General features: G+C 40.1%; 1 protein-coding gene across 1 annotated transcript in view; it reads right to left on the bottom strand.

Moving 5' to 3' along the window:
* The window catches only part of LOC110479912 (pancreatic alpha-amylase), a 113695-nt gene that overhangs the window by 5515 nt on the left and 89587 nt on the right, over positions 1 to 18593 (bottom strand). The window lies entirely within an intron of this gene.

Genomic DNA, 18593 nt, shown 5'->3' with positions numbered 1-18593 from the left:
TTGGCCTTGGGAGAGATAAACTCAAGGCAAGGACAAAAGTTAAGATACCCTGTCTGGGCATTCTGACCGCTCTGGCAAAACAATGTAGCAAGGACATTGCTGTCGAAAAAATGATAACCGAGAAGATTGTGTTACTAAGGGGAGAGGGGCAAAGGACTCCGAGTGGAGAATTTTGTACAGAATTTGGAGACCTATAAATACTGGTAAACAGATGCAACAAACAGCTTTGTTTGCATAGCATGGTCTGTGTCTCTCAACCCCCGCGAATGATGTCCTGTGTGAGGAACGAGAATTCGCCTATCTGGCCGTCCAGCGGGGATGCCCCACAGAACTGAGGTGCTGCTGAAAGCAGGAGCCAGGAGGCATCCATCCCCTCAGGTTTTGATGGTGAGCTGTGGGGGACATGGGCACTAATATGTCTTCAGTAGAAAAATATGTCTTTGAACTTATGTCTGAACTTCTAGAGAAGCTTTGAAAATCACTTGCTGCTCATTCTCCCAAGCTGATTTTACACTGGGCAGCATCGCACATTAAAGGGATAAAGGCCAGCATGGCTTTCCCAGTGGAACTGTGGGATGAACGGGGCAATGAGAGATTATAAAATTGCAGCTGGTTCTGTACCTCTCTGAAGAGTTATTTTAGAAACTCTTTAAGCTAAAGGAGGGTGCTGGGAAAGAATCATCTCCCGGTGCCCCCTCATCAACAGGCAAGGACTCTGCAGAGGAATTTTTAACATCCCTCTCTGCCTACAAACGATGAGAGATGGGTCTTTCTTTGCAAGTCACAATCCAATGGAAAGCAAGATGCTGGCACAGCTGGTTAAGTTAGATCAGTGGTGTTCATTGAATGGAAAAGTATGGAATTGTGAGTACTGGGGAGATGTTCCGGTAATGTCAGTGCAACTTACAAATATTACAGTAATTTCTCCATATTGGAGCCACTGTCATTATGGGTTAAACACCCTGTACCTCTTTCCTAAATGCAAGAGACCTTGAGATAGAAAAAGATCTGAGAAAATATACCAATAATGAACCCGGACATGGATCCAGGACACCGATCCTGGGAACAAATCCACAGAACGGATCGATTCTCAGGTTGGCAGTGGTGGAGCCCCATTGGAGCTCCCCCTGCCCACGCTTGGCCCCATGGCTGGCATTGGCCCCCTGGGCTTGAAACCCCCCAGGCTTGTCAGAGCTCTCCTGCCTCATCCCTTGCCCGGGCATCAGCGCCAACCTGCGGGCCCCGGCTGCTGCCAAAGCCACCATCAGCTCCGGGGCACGTCAGGATCGTGCCCTGCACCAAGTGCTGAGGCTGTGGCACACTGCTGTTAGAGCGCCTGCAGGATGCATCCAAATACATTTCTAACATCAACCTTGTATTTTCAGGGAGTTGTGATTTTTAACAGGGTTGTTTACTGGAGATATGATTCACTGAAAGCCATTAACTAAGTCCTAGAACCTTGAATTTTACCTGCAGCAGTTTAATTCCTCCAGTAAATCCATGTTGCTGCTGTTTTGGTCACGGAATAATTGTTTACCGTTTAACTGTTGTATGACAGATTTCCAGTAACTTTTTTGTAATGATAGAGTCAAAATTACTTTTGTTAAATTTAAGTGATATTAATTTTCAATTCTGTTATGTTTCAATTTAGTATAGTTTAAGTAATGGTAAAATTCAGTTTTATTGAATTTAAGTGATGTTAAGTTTACCTTCTGTTAATTTGAAGTTCTGTTGCACTTAAGTTCTGCCAAAGTAAGATTTTGTTAAATACTATTAAGCTAATTTCTGTTAAGATTAATTTTTATTCCAAATAATTTCTGTTAAGTTTATGTGTTGCTAAGTGTAAACAAAGTTAAATTTATGCTAAGTTAAATTAAAGTTAAATTCAATTTAAGGTCTGTTATTTTAAGTTCTGTTAAGTGCTATTAAGATCAATTCAGTTTCAGTATGTTAACTTCCTCCTGCCTAAACAGCATGGCCCCTGAACTTTAGAACAGCATCCATTTATTTCCACTTCCCAATTAGATATATTATTTTTTTGTCCTCCTATCCAAGTCTCTTTGTCAGTACATTATTGTATTTGCTAAGTTTTCATTGATTGTGATCTATGGCCTTACAGATGCAAACTGTTTCAACATCAGCGTACACAAACCCTTTACATAAAAAACAAAAAAGGGGTAGATGTGGAAGATCATACAGAATTCTCCTTTTCATATTTGACCACTAGATGATGCTGTGACTCTTAATTGCAAATTATACTGTACTGTTAACATTCTGGTTTATTTTATAGAACTCTGCAGCATTTTTATATATAAAAAGTTGGTGTTTTCTTTTTCTTGCATGCATTGTAGCTGTAAGCACATATAGGCTGGTTAGTTTATATACAAATACATATAGATCAGACATCTTAGCAATAACTTTCTGACAATACGGGGAAATTCACATTATTTTTGAAGCTGTTCTTATCTTCTTCATGGACTGCTTTGAGTAAAGACTTGCAAAAAGGGGAAAGTATACTGAGAAGAGATTTGAGATATCTAATTCAGGTTTATGTTTCTATTTTCTGTTTAGCTGTGCTACATAGAATGGTGGGTTTAGTTTCAGTTTTGGAATTTATTTTTCTGTTCTGTAAGAGCATCTGGAATTAAGGAGGACATTTCTGTTTAGAAATTATTGTTAAAAAATATGTAATCTTATTTATTTTCATAGGCATTATTTCTATTTTCTGTTTCAATAAGTAATTTCCTACTTTTATATTCAGAAGTGCAGTTGTTTGATCCACATTGTTGGGGATCTTAGCTAAGAACTCCATTAGACTTCCACACATGACATTATTGTACTGATGATCTTCTCAAAGGGATTTCAAGAGAACAGCATTCTTTCATGTGAGCTAATTATTTTTCACTATTTGCCATTTCCATGAACTCCTATGAACACTTTTTATTTTTTGCAGCAGTTTTCTCATGTTCTTATCAGAAATGTTAATACAATAAGGCTGTACTGATTGCAGCAGACAAAGCAATACTCAACCAGCTACCTTCTGTACAGAAGTGCTAAAGGCACAGCTCCATTCAGGTGATCCCCATATGTCAAAACCAGAGGGAGGTTGAAAACAGGTTATGCAATTCAGAACAGATTACAAGCTAGGTCAGTGCCCATCAGTTCAGCAGAAAAGAGCTTTGGAGCTAGCTTAATATCAGCCTTTCCCACTTTCAGACATGCATGAAGAACTTCTGCCAGTCAGAGATCTGGATCTTATTTTCAATATGTAAGCAAGGAAATTACACTCTCTGAGAGGTAAGGAGTACATAAAGCCTGTTTTTCTCTCACTTTTCTTTCTTCGCACTTTTACTGCTAAATAGAAGAGCTCAAACAATCATTAATATCTGATGTGTACACCTACACTTTATATATTGTGCCAAAGTCAGCCTAGAGATTGGAATAATGTCTTATTTAAAAGAAGTGTAAGAGAATGAGAGGACACTATTTTAAGCCAAACAGCAAAACATAGGGATATTTACTAGTGGCTAAATTCTTTCTAGTGCAGAGTGTCTATAAAATTTACTTTGCAGCTCTGCTTCATTTAAGACACAGCTATAAATGGCTTTATTTCCCCCTAGGACCTGCTTGTTGTACCCTAATTAGAGTTTTTATCTAGCGTGTTATTATTCTGGTTCTTGTGAATGCTTTGAAAGGTTTTCAAGTGAAAACTCATAAGTTGTCTTTTTTTCCCCTGGATTTTATAAAACAAATTATTTTCATGTTTATATTATGATATTTAAGTATTAATTATCCTCTCAAGACAAACATTCTTTTTCTAGATTAAAAAAAAACCTCTGGAGCTAACCAAGTTGTTCATACATTTAGGACAGTTATTTTTGTAGTGCAGTTTTAATAAAATCTCTGCAGTGAAGCAAGGCATTGCCTTCATCTGTGTGTGCTTCCAGAATTATCTGAAAGAGGTCTGTAAGTGAAAGATCATCATCTTAGTAATCCTTTTTTCCTATAAATATTTGTCAGAGCAGGCTACTTTAGGCAAGGCCACCTCTGGATTTTCACAGTATCCCAATGTTACCACAGAGTGCTCCCTTTGCCCAGAGCCTCCACGGGCTGGGGCTGAGCACTCTGCCTCAAGCAGAGCCCGTCAGGAGCAAGCTGGAAGCACATTAGTCCCATTAATTACTGCCTGGATTGAAGTCTGAGTATTCAATATAGTTCAGATCAGAAAGCTACCAGGAAAGCTGCAATTTAAATTTACTGTTCATCAAAAGAGAATGTGCGATGGCATACTCTGTCTAGGGGATCAGTGGAATTTCCTACTCTTAGTTCCTTAATTTAGGAGGAAGAAATACTGCCTTTTTAGTTACTAAAGTAGCCTTTGCTTCTGCTATAGGGATAGAGCAGCGAGATGAAATTGTGAAACAAATGGAAGCAAGGCACTGTTGAACACAGCCTTGGGAACATGGCAGTCAGGAGGCCATAAAAATCTTTCGACAATCAGAATGACAAGAGGAAGGTTTGGAAATGTAGAAACTTTGACTGCTATGGTTCGATTCCTGTCATAGAAAAAGGATTTGTAATGAACCAATACCTGACACACTCAATTGCTTCACATAGTGGGAAAAAGAACCCAAAAACCCACCAATCTCATGTTCAGCAAAACGCTTGGACCAGAAAGATGCAAAAATGAGTGCTGGGGGACTGGGAAATGAATGATTTTCTTCATGAGAGAGCTGCCCCTTGCTATTGTAACAACAGGGATAAGAGGAAGCTGCTTTGGTGCTGCTTCCAAGCAAGAGCTGTGCTGAGGCAGAGCCCCACTGTCCCTGTGTGGCCACAGCCAGGTGCTGTTCAGGGGCTTTGGTTTGCAGAGTTTTTTCCTGGTGCTGTTGTGGTTTTTTCCTTTTGTGTCATTTTTGGTGTTTTTTTGTTTTGGTTTTTCTTTTAATTTTTAACATGTGCATGGTTTTGTAGTTTTTATTTTTCTTTTTTCCACACCTAGCCCTGTTGTTTGTAAATCAGTTCATCAGTGTAGAAAATACACCACAAAGCCTGCATGGGGTTCATGAAATCTCCTAGTAGTGTTTCTGGCTTGTACCCCCTGATGGAAGGAATCAAATAGCCGATCCTTATTTACATTTCGCATAAACATTAGTTAGTGGAGGAAACTTGTCTGCTCTGAAAGAAGCACATCTGTCAAACATGGCATTTACTAAAGAACATTCTTCTAACTTATTACTTATTCCAGAACTTTAGCCCAGAAATAAACCAAACCAAACCAAACCAAACCAAACCAAACCAAACCAAACCAAACCAAACCAAACCATTTTCCTTTCTGCTTATTCAGCAATAATTTTGTCAAGAGAAACTTTACATGAACATTTTAAAGAGGAAGAGCTTGGGATTTGTACACCTAAGATTCAATTCAGGGAGAGCTTGGCATTTTATTCCACACCCAACCCCCCCATTCCTCCTCAATCCTCTACATGCAGTGACCTTTCTTGGATTTGACTAAGAGTATATTATAAATTATTACGTCTCTTGTAACTCCTGAGATTTTTCTCTCCCTTTCACTTACAGTAAAATTCTTCTGATGTATTTTGTGAGGAGGCTGCTCTAGGAAGTGCTTGATTTAGGGACAGATCAAGTCATAAATCTTCATTCATCAAGGATAGGCAGGAAGTAATTCTACTGAAGACAACTGTCAGGGATTTCCTAGAGGAAGGAGACAGGGGAATTCGAGAGAGAAGCAAGATCTACAACTAGGAGGTCCAGCAAGAGAACCTGAGAAGAAGGACAGGAAAGGAAGGGCAAAATCAACTGGAAACCTGAAGAGAAAAAGGAATGGAAAATCTAGAACAGAAAGATACAAATAAAATATAATAAATATTAATTACCACTGCATAATGAGAAGATATATTGAAGACTAAGGACAAGCTACACAAGAGTAAGCTTCAGTGGGCAGCATCTCTGGCAGCATCAGGAAAGGCAAGGTAGGAGCTGAGCTAAACAGAGCAGCCAGGGCACAGCACCACAGCAACTGAGCAAGGTGAGCAAGAAACCTCCAAAGACAGCCCCCACATCCAACTAAGAGTCCACATCACAGAACATCACAGGACAGGGTCACTGTGATGGTGCAACTCTGATGCGGAGGGACAGAGTCAGCCCCACACACCAGGATCAGTTCCAGGAGTTGCCAGGCAGGTCCACAGCACTGCAACAGTCCAAGGTGAAGTCTGAAGGTCAAGGCCCAAATCCAGGAGCTCAGTAGCCAAGGGCAGGTGTGACCAGCACTGAACTAAACCAGCTCTCTTCCAGCAGTGCTGCCCATGCCACTGAAAAACAAAGGCTCAGCATAAAAATAGCTGCTGGGCCTATGGACAGGGTGATTGAAGGCTCCAGCTGAGGTTGGTCAAGGTCATCAAAGCCTGTTGGTGTCTTGAGGGCTCTGACACCAAGAGGACACAAGCACAGTGACCTCAGCATTCTGTAAAGCCTATAAATGGACCATCTACCTTCAGGATATGAAAATCCACTTGACAACTAATTGTTACATTTGGCACAAATAAGTAGCACACCAAGCAATTTAAAATTAATTTCATGTACAGCAAGAATGCTCCAAAGCAGGTAAAAAAATGGAGCACATTTAAAGAGATGCTATAAAGATGGCACTAGTAACAGAAACTGCATACAAGTGCGAGTTTCAGTCATCTGGTTTTTTTGTGGCCTGTCTGTGAACATTACAAGCACACATGCTCTGCTGTGTTCCCTGTGCCAGCCCAGTGCTCCTGCTGTCCCACCACATGGGGTTTCTGCTTGCTGGCCTGGCTGTGAGCTAACCCCACAAAAACAGGATTGTTTCCCTTTCTTTAACGTGTGCCTGAGATGCTGCTGCTTTTCCCTGCCCTAGAAGAGATTTATAACACAGAGCACTTTTTAGTAGCTTTTCTTCCTGCATTGGCTTTAGTGATGGTAAAGTTAGTCTTTGTGAATAGTGCCTCAAATAGATACCTATAAACATTAATATTTATTGTCATTTTGAATGCAGGGTTTGCAGAGTGCCTAAATTGGGTATCTACATGTTAAAAAGGCACTTAGGATATGTGAAAGATTAGGTATTTTGTGTCAAATTTCTTTGCATTGAGTAGGCCTCAGGAATAGCAAACTAAAAGTTTCATTACTATTTTTACCAAAAAGTTCATTATTCTATTAAACTTTTCTTCTTTATTTTTATTTTATTTTTTTAACTTTGGGTGAGCTCTAGGAATGCCAAACTACAAGTTTCTCTGATATTTTCACCTAAAGCTTTCTATTCTAAGTATGTAATCTGTTTCTCTTATTTTTCCCTCAATACTAATAAAGGTCATATTGCTGCATGCTGAATCAACTGTAAGTATTTCCTGTGAGTTGAATTTTATTTCCGAAGTTGCTGACCTGACTTCTGTGTACAACTGGATCAGAGAACCATCTGGGAGACATCTGTTAAGCTGTAATATCTCCCAGACAGGGAACATATCCCACAGTTCAAATGCAAAAAACTGAGGTAACCTTCAACTTCTATGCAAGTGTTCTTTCATAAATAGCAAGCAGTAAATAATAAAACATTGAGCAAGTTGCTTGGATTCTGTCCATAATGGTGTATAAAACCTACTTATTAATTTGGTGACCTTGCATTTGAATACAATAAACAATAGCTCAACATTTTTGTTACACATCTGTTTCACTTTTTTTTGTAGTCACTGCTTTTAGCTATCCCAACATGCTTCAAGAGATTAGTATTTCAGAAAGCAACCATACAGATTTTAACATATTTCTTCTAATGTGTTTAGTGGTTCTCCAGATGTATTTTTAGAAGTTATAGTAGTCTTCTTAGTTTTTATATACATATATATATATCAGAGCAATGTATACACAATATAAGCAAAAAAAACCCTACAAAATTGCCTCACTGAAAGCAGAGTTTTATAAAAGTAAGAGTTTTAGAAATGCTGAGTTTTAGAAAAGTAGCCAGTGGGAAAAGTCTCTGATAGTTATATTTCTACTTTATACCACAACTCTCTGTAGCCAAATTCATGCCTTTTCATTCTAAATCTATTTATTTGACTTGTATTATTCTAGCATTATAAAAGTGCTCTTGTTGGAAAACCAGAGAAAGTGCCTTACACTGCAGACAGTGTAAAGATCAGGATAAGTTATAACTTTCAAATCGCAATTCTAGGTTTCAAGCTAAGAAAATGTACCTTTCTCCTTGAGTATATTGTTTATATTGTTTATTAACATGGCCTAAAACACGGTTTTTCTGCATTTAAATCCCTCACCATTGAAGAAGAAAAAAATCCAGTGAATATCACGGAACTAGAGTAATTCTCTGGTGAATTATACTGCAAAATAAATCTGTCATTGGCACCTAACGCTGTAGTTCTAAGCAACATCAGGAATGGTCTTGCCAGCTATGGATGTTACCATTAAACACAATTTTTTAAGGTACAGTACAACCAACACATTTGCTTGGCTAGCAAGAAGATATGGAAATGAGTCACAGGAATTGTGTTAGTAATTGTATTTCTGTATGATTAAATAAAAGTAAATCCAAAATTAAGATCCTTCATATAGTTTGATATATAAAAGTACTTATTTTATTACATAGAATGTGCATACTGCAAATTCTTTCAGTGATGAGAGAAATAAAAGTAATTCACTGAGGCCTAATAATAATGAAGTAAAAATGGTGTAATTCTATATTATTTTACAGCTGGTAGTACAGTAAATCAGAGTAAAGCAGGAGTCTAGAAAGCTTTATACCTTGTGTTGGTGCTACATTACTAGAAAACAGGGGAACAGACAGTATTTGATTTTCACCTTACTGATAATATCTTCTGCCTCCTGGTTACTATTTAGCTGGAAGTGTGAGTACCAGAGTGAGACGTGATCAGCCTTCAGCCCCAGCACTGCAATGTCCTGGCCATTCACTAGACTGACCAAGCTGCAGATCTCCCAGGATTTTCTTAATTACCTTGGACAGTTGTGCTTTCCATGATTGTTAGATTGTGCTAAGCCACTCTTCTGTGCAGTACTGCACTCTTCTGTGCAGACTGTACTAGTACAGTCTGTACTAGTACAATTTATTTCTAAAACACTCAGAAAATGGCCCCTGCTCTTGTTATTCAGCAAAATCATGCTACAGAAAACAAGTCACCTGAAATTTGCAATAGGTCCTTATCTTGCCTTGATACAGAATTGAATTGCCACTGAACTTGGCTGATTTTGCATCAAACCTTCAGTAAAACAATGTATTCTAGTCCATGCAGGAAAAAAGCTGATTTTCCCTTCCTTTGTGCTGCAGGCATCCAGAATTGACAGGATATTGGGTCTGTGGGCTTGCCTAGAGTAACGTCACATCTAAGAACCAAGGAAGGCATCAGGAAGCAGTTATCTGAGTGAAACCATACATAAAAGATACCATTTTCTAAAATGTAGCATCAGCTAAAAAGTCTGCTAAGAAAGTCGCATCTTGCTGATGATTCTCTTTTGCTGACCAGATACATAGCAACAAAGATCAAAGATGTCTCAGCAATCTGGAAAGAGCTGTTGCAAATAGAACTCATCCATCAAATCCAGTACGGTTTAAGGCAGTTGGCTCTGAGACAAGTATCTGCACAAGGTACAAGACAGCAGGAAATCAGTGCCTTGGAGGTGCAAGACAAGTACTCCTAAACAGTGAGTTTGTGACAGGCACACCGAGTGTGAGTCCCTGCCATGGACAGGCAGCAGGGGCTCTTTATCTTATTTACATGCAGATAGGAAAGTGCCTCTGACCTGTAAGGTCTATTCATTCCTTGCATCTTTATTCCCTTTTTAGACCTTCTCTTCTCCAGATTGCTCACCTTGCCAGGTTGTGAGACCAGGTCTGAAATGAGATCGTGGTCCCACCGCTGGAACTGCACAGGGGCAGAGCCCCATTTATGGACTGGGAGACTGAAGCTGCTCAGCCTCATCCACTGTCTGTTGAAGTATAACAAGTTCCTTCCATTAATTTTAGTGAATTTTTGAAAACTTGTATATAATTTAAATATGCTGAAGCAATACTTCCTTTTACAATGTTTTTATAGAACCTGTCACAGACAGTTCCAGTCTGCAGGAATTGCTTTGAGAGGGGTCAGCAGTATCATGTGAAGGAAGCTTCAACTCGAGGCTCCCAGTATTGAATATTCACTAGAATGTCCAATCTAATCCACACATCAAGATAGTATGAATATGTTGAATAAAACTTTGGGGAAGTCCTGCCAAAAAAAGTTTATTATGAACATTTTTTGTATTTACTTTTCTAATGAATTTTACCTTATCTTTAATAAATCTACCAGTGTGCAGTGAAGTTTCTTATCTCTTTAAAATTAGTTATGCGACAACATTGCAATCTCAATAGAAATGTATATATGTGCATTAACTTGTCTTTTGTTCAGAATTGAGTGTTTAATGTGTAAAGTGGTAGTTTCTGCTTGAATGTTTATCCTGATGGCTTTACACCTTTTGAACCAGCATCTGATTGTAAATGAAGTGATTTTTTTTCTGAGAAACCTAATTTAACTGCTAAGAAACCTGCTCTATTTATCAGTTTTAATAGTTTAAATGAATTTTATTGACCTTTATTTAAACCCATTCTACCATTGAAAATAGCTTTAAAGAATTTACATAAAAGAAACAGAACATATTCTAATTTTACTATGTGCTATTGCAAAAACTTTTTTTCCATTGGGAAAACTGGCATAGAATAACTGATGGAACATCAAGGTATTTCTGATTAAAGACATTCCCAGTGTCACCCAGCCTGTGCCAAACAGAGACCATCAGGATGATGTCCCATGACACCATCACTGGCTTGTCCTAGCCCAGAAAGAGACCTCTGGTGCCACTTGGGTCTCAGACCTGCTTACAGCAGCTGCTGACACTGCTGGCACATGGCACAAAGTGTTAAAAGCCCAAAGGGGAGGAAGGCACAGCAGGGAAGAGAATGCCACAGCAGCAGGGTCCAGTTTTGAGACCTCCCAGCCATTTTCTCAATTAACAGCAGAGCTCCATTCTACTCAGTGTATAATCCTGCATTATTTGTTTGACCTCATTTATTCCTTAAAGTTTATTATCCATCAGTATCTGGGCTATAATCTTTACAAGGACATACACATGAGTATATAGATGACTCATGTTCATCCAGATTCACAAAACTCAAAGATCTTCAGTTAAAACTAAATTATAAAGTTTTGAGAGGGAAAACATTATCATCTGACATTGATGATGCATTTAGAACATCAGCATCTCTGCAATCATCTGAGTGGGTGACATAAAAATGCTTCTCTCTGTCCATTTTGTTTTATCAAAGAAATCATTGTTCTTTCCCATCAGGAAGGCTTTCACTCCATTATAGACAAGCATACAGAAATGTAATTTATATATTCCAACTCCCTCAAATTAAGGCTTCTATCACATACGTATGACAGCAGGAGAACAATCAGTCCTGTTAGGGAAAAGTGTAATAATCTTCACATTTTATAATATGCAACTCAAGTAGAGTAGGTCTTTTGAGAACAACAGAAAATAATATTGATGTCAAAATGACAAAAGAGAAATTATATTTCTTTACCAAGAGTATTTAAACTGACAAACTGTCAGAATTAGTTTTTCTGGTCCACAGAATAAGAAAATAATACCTGCATTTTCTGATCTGGAATGACCTTCTTATCTGTGATTTTTGGTTATATCAAATCAGGACATAAATGACTACATTCATTATGATGAACCAAATAGTTGGCATGGTTAGAATATCTGATGATATTTAAGTGTGTAGATAGATTTACATTGATAAAATATTCTTATTATTGGTAAATGATCTATCCCTTTCTTACACATAGGAAATATGCTTAGGTTTAGGTATTTCCACTGAAATACATTGTCTTTATTTTTTTGTGTCGTCATAACTTCAAGCATTACATGGAAAGGAGGAGCAAGGACTTTGATTGTGTAAATAACAAAGAGCTGATTTGCATCCCAAACCCATGTTTTTTCATAGTTTACTTGGCAAAATTACCTCAAGAGGCAGGAATAGATATGACTGTATTGTTTGAGACTTTCTTCAAATGTTTGTCTATTTAAGGTATTATGAAAACCCAACATATAATTTGGAAACTGTAAATGCAATTCCCAACTAGCAATTTGGGAAGCTAACTGTGGCATCTATTGGCAAAGCAAAATGTGCAAGAAGGGCCAAATAAAATCAAAATGCAGAAGGTAAGTTGATGAGTATGTGAGATCACAAGCCAGTTATGGGCCAACACCAAGCTTTTATTTTAATTAGGACTCAGTACAAAACAGGATTATGATGATCATAAAGGTTTTGTAATTATTATATATCCCATATTGGGATTTAAATTCTAAGGCCTGGAATTTCCTCCATGGTTTATATCAAGTGGAAAGCAAAAGTGGAGGAACAGATCAGGATGCCCTGTGTGCCAGGGTTTGCCCACAGTGTCCCTAACAGGGCTGCAGCACCAGGACCTGCCCAGGAGAAGCCACCAGGAAGTGTGACACAGCCAGGAGGCTCCTTCCTAGGGCTTAGGTACAGTCTATTTAATAAACCCTGCTGAGGATGTGTGCAGTGGAAAACATCTGTGTCCACTGACATAGTGAGACTGCTCTGCTCTTTAAAATAAGTATCTCAGACTGTGAAAACACCAGGGAATTGTGTGAAAAAAGATTCTCACTAAGGAATAGCTTGCATTGTTAGAGGCATCATTTCAGATCACTATCACCTACACTTAGGTATCCATCTCAGGTACTTACACTGGGAGCTAAAGACTCTTGGTAGAAAACAAAAATAAAAAGTCACTTTTACAGGACAAATCACTGTAATTTCATAGGGAAACTAATATCAGAATTGGCATCTGAGTAAGGTGATCAAAACAAGATGGTGTGAATATGACTGATGCTTGGCATATTGGTCACAGACAAAAATATGCTACATATAAATACAGGGAGGAATGAGCTTCCCCAGAATTTCTAAATAGATTAATTTAGGACATGTACACATATTGCAATACACAAAGTGCATTAGTCAAGTGTGTATAAGGAATATGCAATTCTTACAAAAGCAACTCTTGAGAGAAAGGCTCAGCAAGGTACATAACATATTTTGAGTTAGACTCCCCCACTTTTTCAAAGTAAAACCTGATTTATCAATTCCAGCCTGTACCATAGAGAAGCAAGAGTCAACTAACAAAGCTGAGCTTATAAAGACCAGGCAACTAGAGCCTCCTGGACACAAAGGGATAATCTTTAAGTTGTTTGTGTAACAAAAAGAATGAAAATAAGCCCTATATGTGTTAATATTTTACTGTATGTGAACATTCAGTCAATAGAAAATTGTAATAGAAGATAGAGCAGCAATCCTTAAATATAAACTATTGCAACAGAGAAAGACATTACATTTGTCACATTCCATGCCCTCTTTCTGACTGTTTTTTTGACTGTAGATTATATTAGACCACTGGCCAGGCACAGTACATGAGGACTGAGACACTGAGATGTGCAGAGGCTGTCAGCAAGCAGTGCTGATTCCCTGAAACTCTTATCCCTGGATGGTACCTTGCAAAAGCCACTAAAATCCATGAAAATCACCACATGAGAAAATGTCCCTCCCAATGACACAGTGACAGCCCCACTCATTCTTCCAACATCAAAGATAATCCATTTATGTCAGCTGAAAAAGTCCTGCAGCTGTCACCAAGAGCTGGATCAGAATCAGTGCCCAGCCAAGGAACTTGATGCAGAGATTAGTAAGGGATATTCTTTAGCCTGTATCATATTTGTAGCTGCTAACCTAACCATATTTTCTGACCCCAAACCACTTGTGTGGAATTTCAGCACAGCTATGGCCCAGCTTTCCTGCTCAGCTGGCAGCACACTGCAGCCATGGGCAGAGCTCCAGTCACAGTGTGGGCACAGCAGCTCTGAAGGATTGCCACACATTATACTCATTTAATGCATACCCGTGGTACTGCCTGCATCAAAAGTGGGAGCAAGGAAACTCTTGTTTCTGTAGTTCTCTTCATGCTCAATTTGGGTTGAACAACAGCAAGGGCCACAGCACTGCTCCATTCCTGACAGGATTTAATCTGGGCAGGGAGGACACCAGCACCTCATTAAAACAATGACATTTTTTAAAGATCTCTTCACAAAACCATCCATTTATTATGAAGCAGCTCCCACTCCACAACATGTATCACTTTGGAAGTGTGAATACAACATAGCCTCTTTATTTTAGATATTCTCTGAGTTGACATCTTTATAAGACAACTAAGACACATTCATAGAAACAAATGTGTGATTTTGTAGTAGATGTGTTCAGCTTATTTAGCACTAATAGTCCACTCTATGCAACCATTGTATTACATTCTCTGTATTTTGCTTCAGAATTATCTTTGAGCTTTTTAAAACCACTTACTTCTCTTTATTTTCTCCCCATCTTTGGCGTATTTCCTCTGCTTGAGGAGAGGCCAGTTTTTCCTGTTTAGGTGGCTGAAGAGGTGCACAGGCACCCCCTGTGTTTCCACATGTGCAAAGGACAAACCCACAGCCTTCTCTGTGCTCAGGATGTCACTGCCTTTGGGACTGCAGCTTCAGTAATAATGTTATGAAAGCAAAGGAACAGTTTTAGCTCTCATTTGAGGAGCAGAGTAATGAAATTGTTTGTATTTTCCATAATTACCAAGATCGATTTACGCCTCATTTCCATTAATACATGTATTAATTATTAATCAAAAATAAGTAATTATTTGAAGCACTCGTAACAGTTCCATTGCATTTTAAAACAGGCCTCAGGCAATTCCTCAATGCTCCCTTGACTCCATTTACATTCTTTTTCAATGGCCAAAGAGTGAAAGAAATGTCTAACAAGACGAGACTAATTGTTCCATCTTGTTCACTGCTTTGCACCCTGCTAATGACAGGTTTTGAAGGAAAAGTTGCAAGAAATAGATGATATAATGCTGTAATAAACACTCCTGTCTCTGTGCAAGGGAATAAATATAATGCTGAAAGCCTCAGGATTGACAGATCTTATTATAAATTTTGTCCTAGCTACTGCAAGTGTTATTCCTGTGGAGTGTGATTTTTAATCTGCTTTTGCATCTGTCAGAATAGTAGCCCGTGCCAGGCAGTCTCATAGGTTAATTATATGTCAGACACAAGGATTTATTAGCCTTTTCCATATCTAAAAATCAAAGGCCAGATTCCCCTTCCAGTCTGTTAACTACAGAGATTGTAAGCAGATATATAGCAAAGGCAACTTTATTTCTTCAGAGACAGAAACAGCTGGAGTAATTCATCATTAGCCAAACTCATGTTATTGGGAGCCCCACTAACTCATACACTCAGAATCACACTCAAACTCACCTTGAGATTTCATTTACCAGTTTTTCCAGTCTAACAGGAAGGACTGTATAGATGACTGGAGGGTTAATCCTACTTTTCTTGAGTTGATCCTGAATGGGATGTACATCTGCAAGAGCAAATATTACATATAGTTATTTTTGAATTTCTGAATGTGTTTGCACTGTGAACTGACAACTCTGACACTTCCCGTGGCTTAAAGAAAGAGAATGTATTTATAGCTCTGTGAGTTATAAATATATTGCTTCTGTCACAAATTTCTTGCATAAATATGTACTCTATATGAGATTGTAGTAGGACTATTGTTAATGTCTGCTTTTGGCTTTCCCATATCTATTAAATATGTGTGTGTTTCTACCAGCCTAAGGTGATCTGTATTTTTTTTTTTTTTTTAAGGACATATTTTCAGTATTTCAGGTTCATCTAAGCAGTTCAATTCTGTTTTGAGTCTTCAGAAAAAATATGCAAGGACAGTCCTAATGGAGGATGAAAGACAAAAATAAGGTTCCATTTTTCAGTAGACTTGGAAGTCATGTGAATTCAGGGGTGTACAAAGACTGTTCCTCTTGGCTTTCCTGGCACTGCAGTTACAGAGGTGGAAGGTACTATAGCCACGTGTTGCTCTTGCAGTGCAATAATGGTATCATTGAGAAATGAACTGAAATTTATATTCATGTTCCAGTGTTACAGCCTTACTGTAAGCTTAGTAAGCAATACTGCCTCCTTTGACCTCTCTAGGGGACCTTCTCCTCTGGATATAAAAGGAGCTTAAGGAGTCTAGAATATGAAAACTAAGGGTATTGTTTATAAATTGTTTATCATGTCACTAACAACATATACTTCTCTGTTTGCATCCTTGTGCACAGAGGTTGGCAGTTCATGGGAGGCTTGATCTCATTAGGGCAGGTTATCCTAGCAAAAGTTATTGTTAATATCTGCCCAAACTACCCATGGGAATGGGCTCTTTCTTCCTGTTCCTACAATGGAGATGTTACTATTCCCTAAAAGGTTGTTGTTTTAGCAGTGTATTTCAGCATGATGATAGAAGCAGGCAGCATGAGGAGTCATTCAGTGGGAAGTCAAGCCTTGACTCTGGGACAGAAAAATTCACTAAAAAGCATCACAACAACGTGTTTTCCAATCAAGAGGCATTCAGCACAATCAGAGCTTAGAAGGAATTTGGCAGGGATATTTATACCCCAAGTCCTCTTCAGGGTATTTTGCTATTCATCATATTCACCTGATTTATTAAAGTTTGTTTGGAATGCCATCATTTACTTATGATAGCTCTCTCCTGATACTAGAAGTCATGTAGGTGAAAGAAAGAATCCATTTTAAGTATCTTTGATATCAAATCAAATATAGTCTGATGACATTAACATTACCTTCCACATAGAGAGTCAACTATACAGCATCATTTCTAATGTTTGGGCTTTTGGGGTTTTTTTTCTGCTTACTTCAAGCTTCAACTAATTCAGCTGAACCAAAGAGAAGACTTTTAAATCATTATCTTTCCTTTATGGAGAAGGAAGAAACAAGGTGTGTGAACTCCATGGCTCATCATTGCTAACCAAATTACTCTGAGACGCCGGCGGTTAACCCCAGTTTATGAGTATGTTAAAATACCGGAGCGGGGGGATATTTTACTTTTTTATTTTTTAATATTAGAAAATCACAGATGCCATTTGCCTCCGGGCTTGGCAGGTGCCATAAGGCTGTGAAGTACTTTGTAGCTCTGAAAGCCGCCCCGCGCCGTGACGCTGAGCCCCGCGTCACCGCGCCCGGCATTCCCGGCGGGAGCGCGCCCGGCATTCCCGGCGGGAGCGCGCCCGGCATTCCCGGCGGGAGCGCGCCCGGCATTCCCGGCCGTGCTGCTGCGGGCTGGCCGCCAGGGGTCGGTGTTGGCCGGCAGATGCCGCCCCCGCGCCGGGCCGCCCGCGGGAGGGGGCGGGGGCCGGGGGTGCTTCCAGCACACCCAGCACATCCAGCGCTTCCAGCACATCCAGCGCTTCCAGCGCTTCCAGCGCTTCCAGCACATCCAGCGCTTCCAGCACATCCAGCACACCCAGCACACCCAGCACATCCAGCGCATCCAGCGCTTCCAGCACATCCAGCGCTTCCAGCACACCCAGCACATCCAGCATATCCAGCACACCCAGCACATCCAGCACATCCAGCACATCCAGCGCTTCCAGCACATCCAGCGCTTCCAGCACACCCAGCACATCCAGCATATCCAGCACACCCAGCACATCCAGCACACCCAGCACATCCAGCGCTTCCAGCACATCCAGCACACCCAGCACACCCAGCACATCCAGCGCTTCCAGCACATCCAGCGCTTCCAGCACACCCAGCACACCCAGCACATCCAGCACACCCAGCCGCCGCACCGGGACCGGGTCACTGCGGGTGTCGGAATAGAAACGGGAAAAGCTGCTTACTGCAGCGGCCGGGCGGGCCGGCCCTGCGGCCGTACTCCCAAGCACCGCTCCGGGTGTCCGAGCACAGGGACACAGGCAGGGTGCCGGGACGCGCTCCCGGGGGTCTGTGCTGGGTATTCTTCTACTTTCTCATATTTCCGGTGGAATCTGCAGTTTTGCAGGATCTTACCTCCGCAGGAGCCGGCCAGCTGCTGCCCCCGGTGTGAATGTGGCCCTGGAGCCAGGAGCATCCCGCTCTGGAAGCACGAAAGAAGCGGGAGGGGAGGAAGGGAGAGCAAAAGGCGACTGGGGGCTGCAGGAACAAAGAGCTCATCTTTAGGGCTTCATGCAGCTGAAGAGGAGGTGGCGGGGACCTCCTTTACCATTAACATTACTAAACTATTTTAACACTAAAGGCAATCTGTCATTTTGAGTAAATTCTCTTCTGCTTCTATAAACACAGCCGTAATCAATTAAAGACCTACTTGTGAAGGAGCCATTGTGTGCAGCCCCATTCAGACATTGCTGAGTTGTCTTTTAGACAGCCTGTGGGGAAACACTGGTAAGGTGATGGGAAAGTTCAAAGTGCCTAACTTTTCAATGTGGATTTTGTTATTGAGACTTTTTTCTCTCCTTTTTTTTTCCATATTGCTTATCACAGCCAGGGTGAAAAATGGATGATATCTCTCTCTGTGTTCAGAATTTCTAACGTCTTTGCTTGGGAGGTTCTGC

This window comes from Lonchura striata, chromosome 9 (assembly GCF_046129695.1).
Source record: "Lonchura striata isolate bLonStr1 chromosome 9, bLonStr1.mat, whole genome shotgun sequence".
Classification (NCBI taxonomy): Eukaryota; Metazoa; Chordata; class Aves; order Passeriformes; family Estrildidae; genus Lonchura; species Lonchura striata.
Note: the sequence above shows the minus strand (reverse complement) of the source record. Positions and strands in the feature narration are given on the sequence as shown.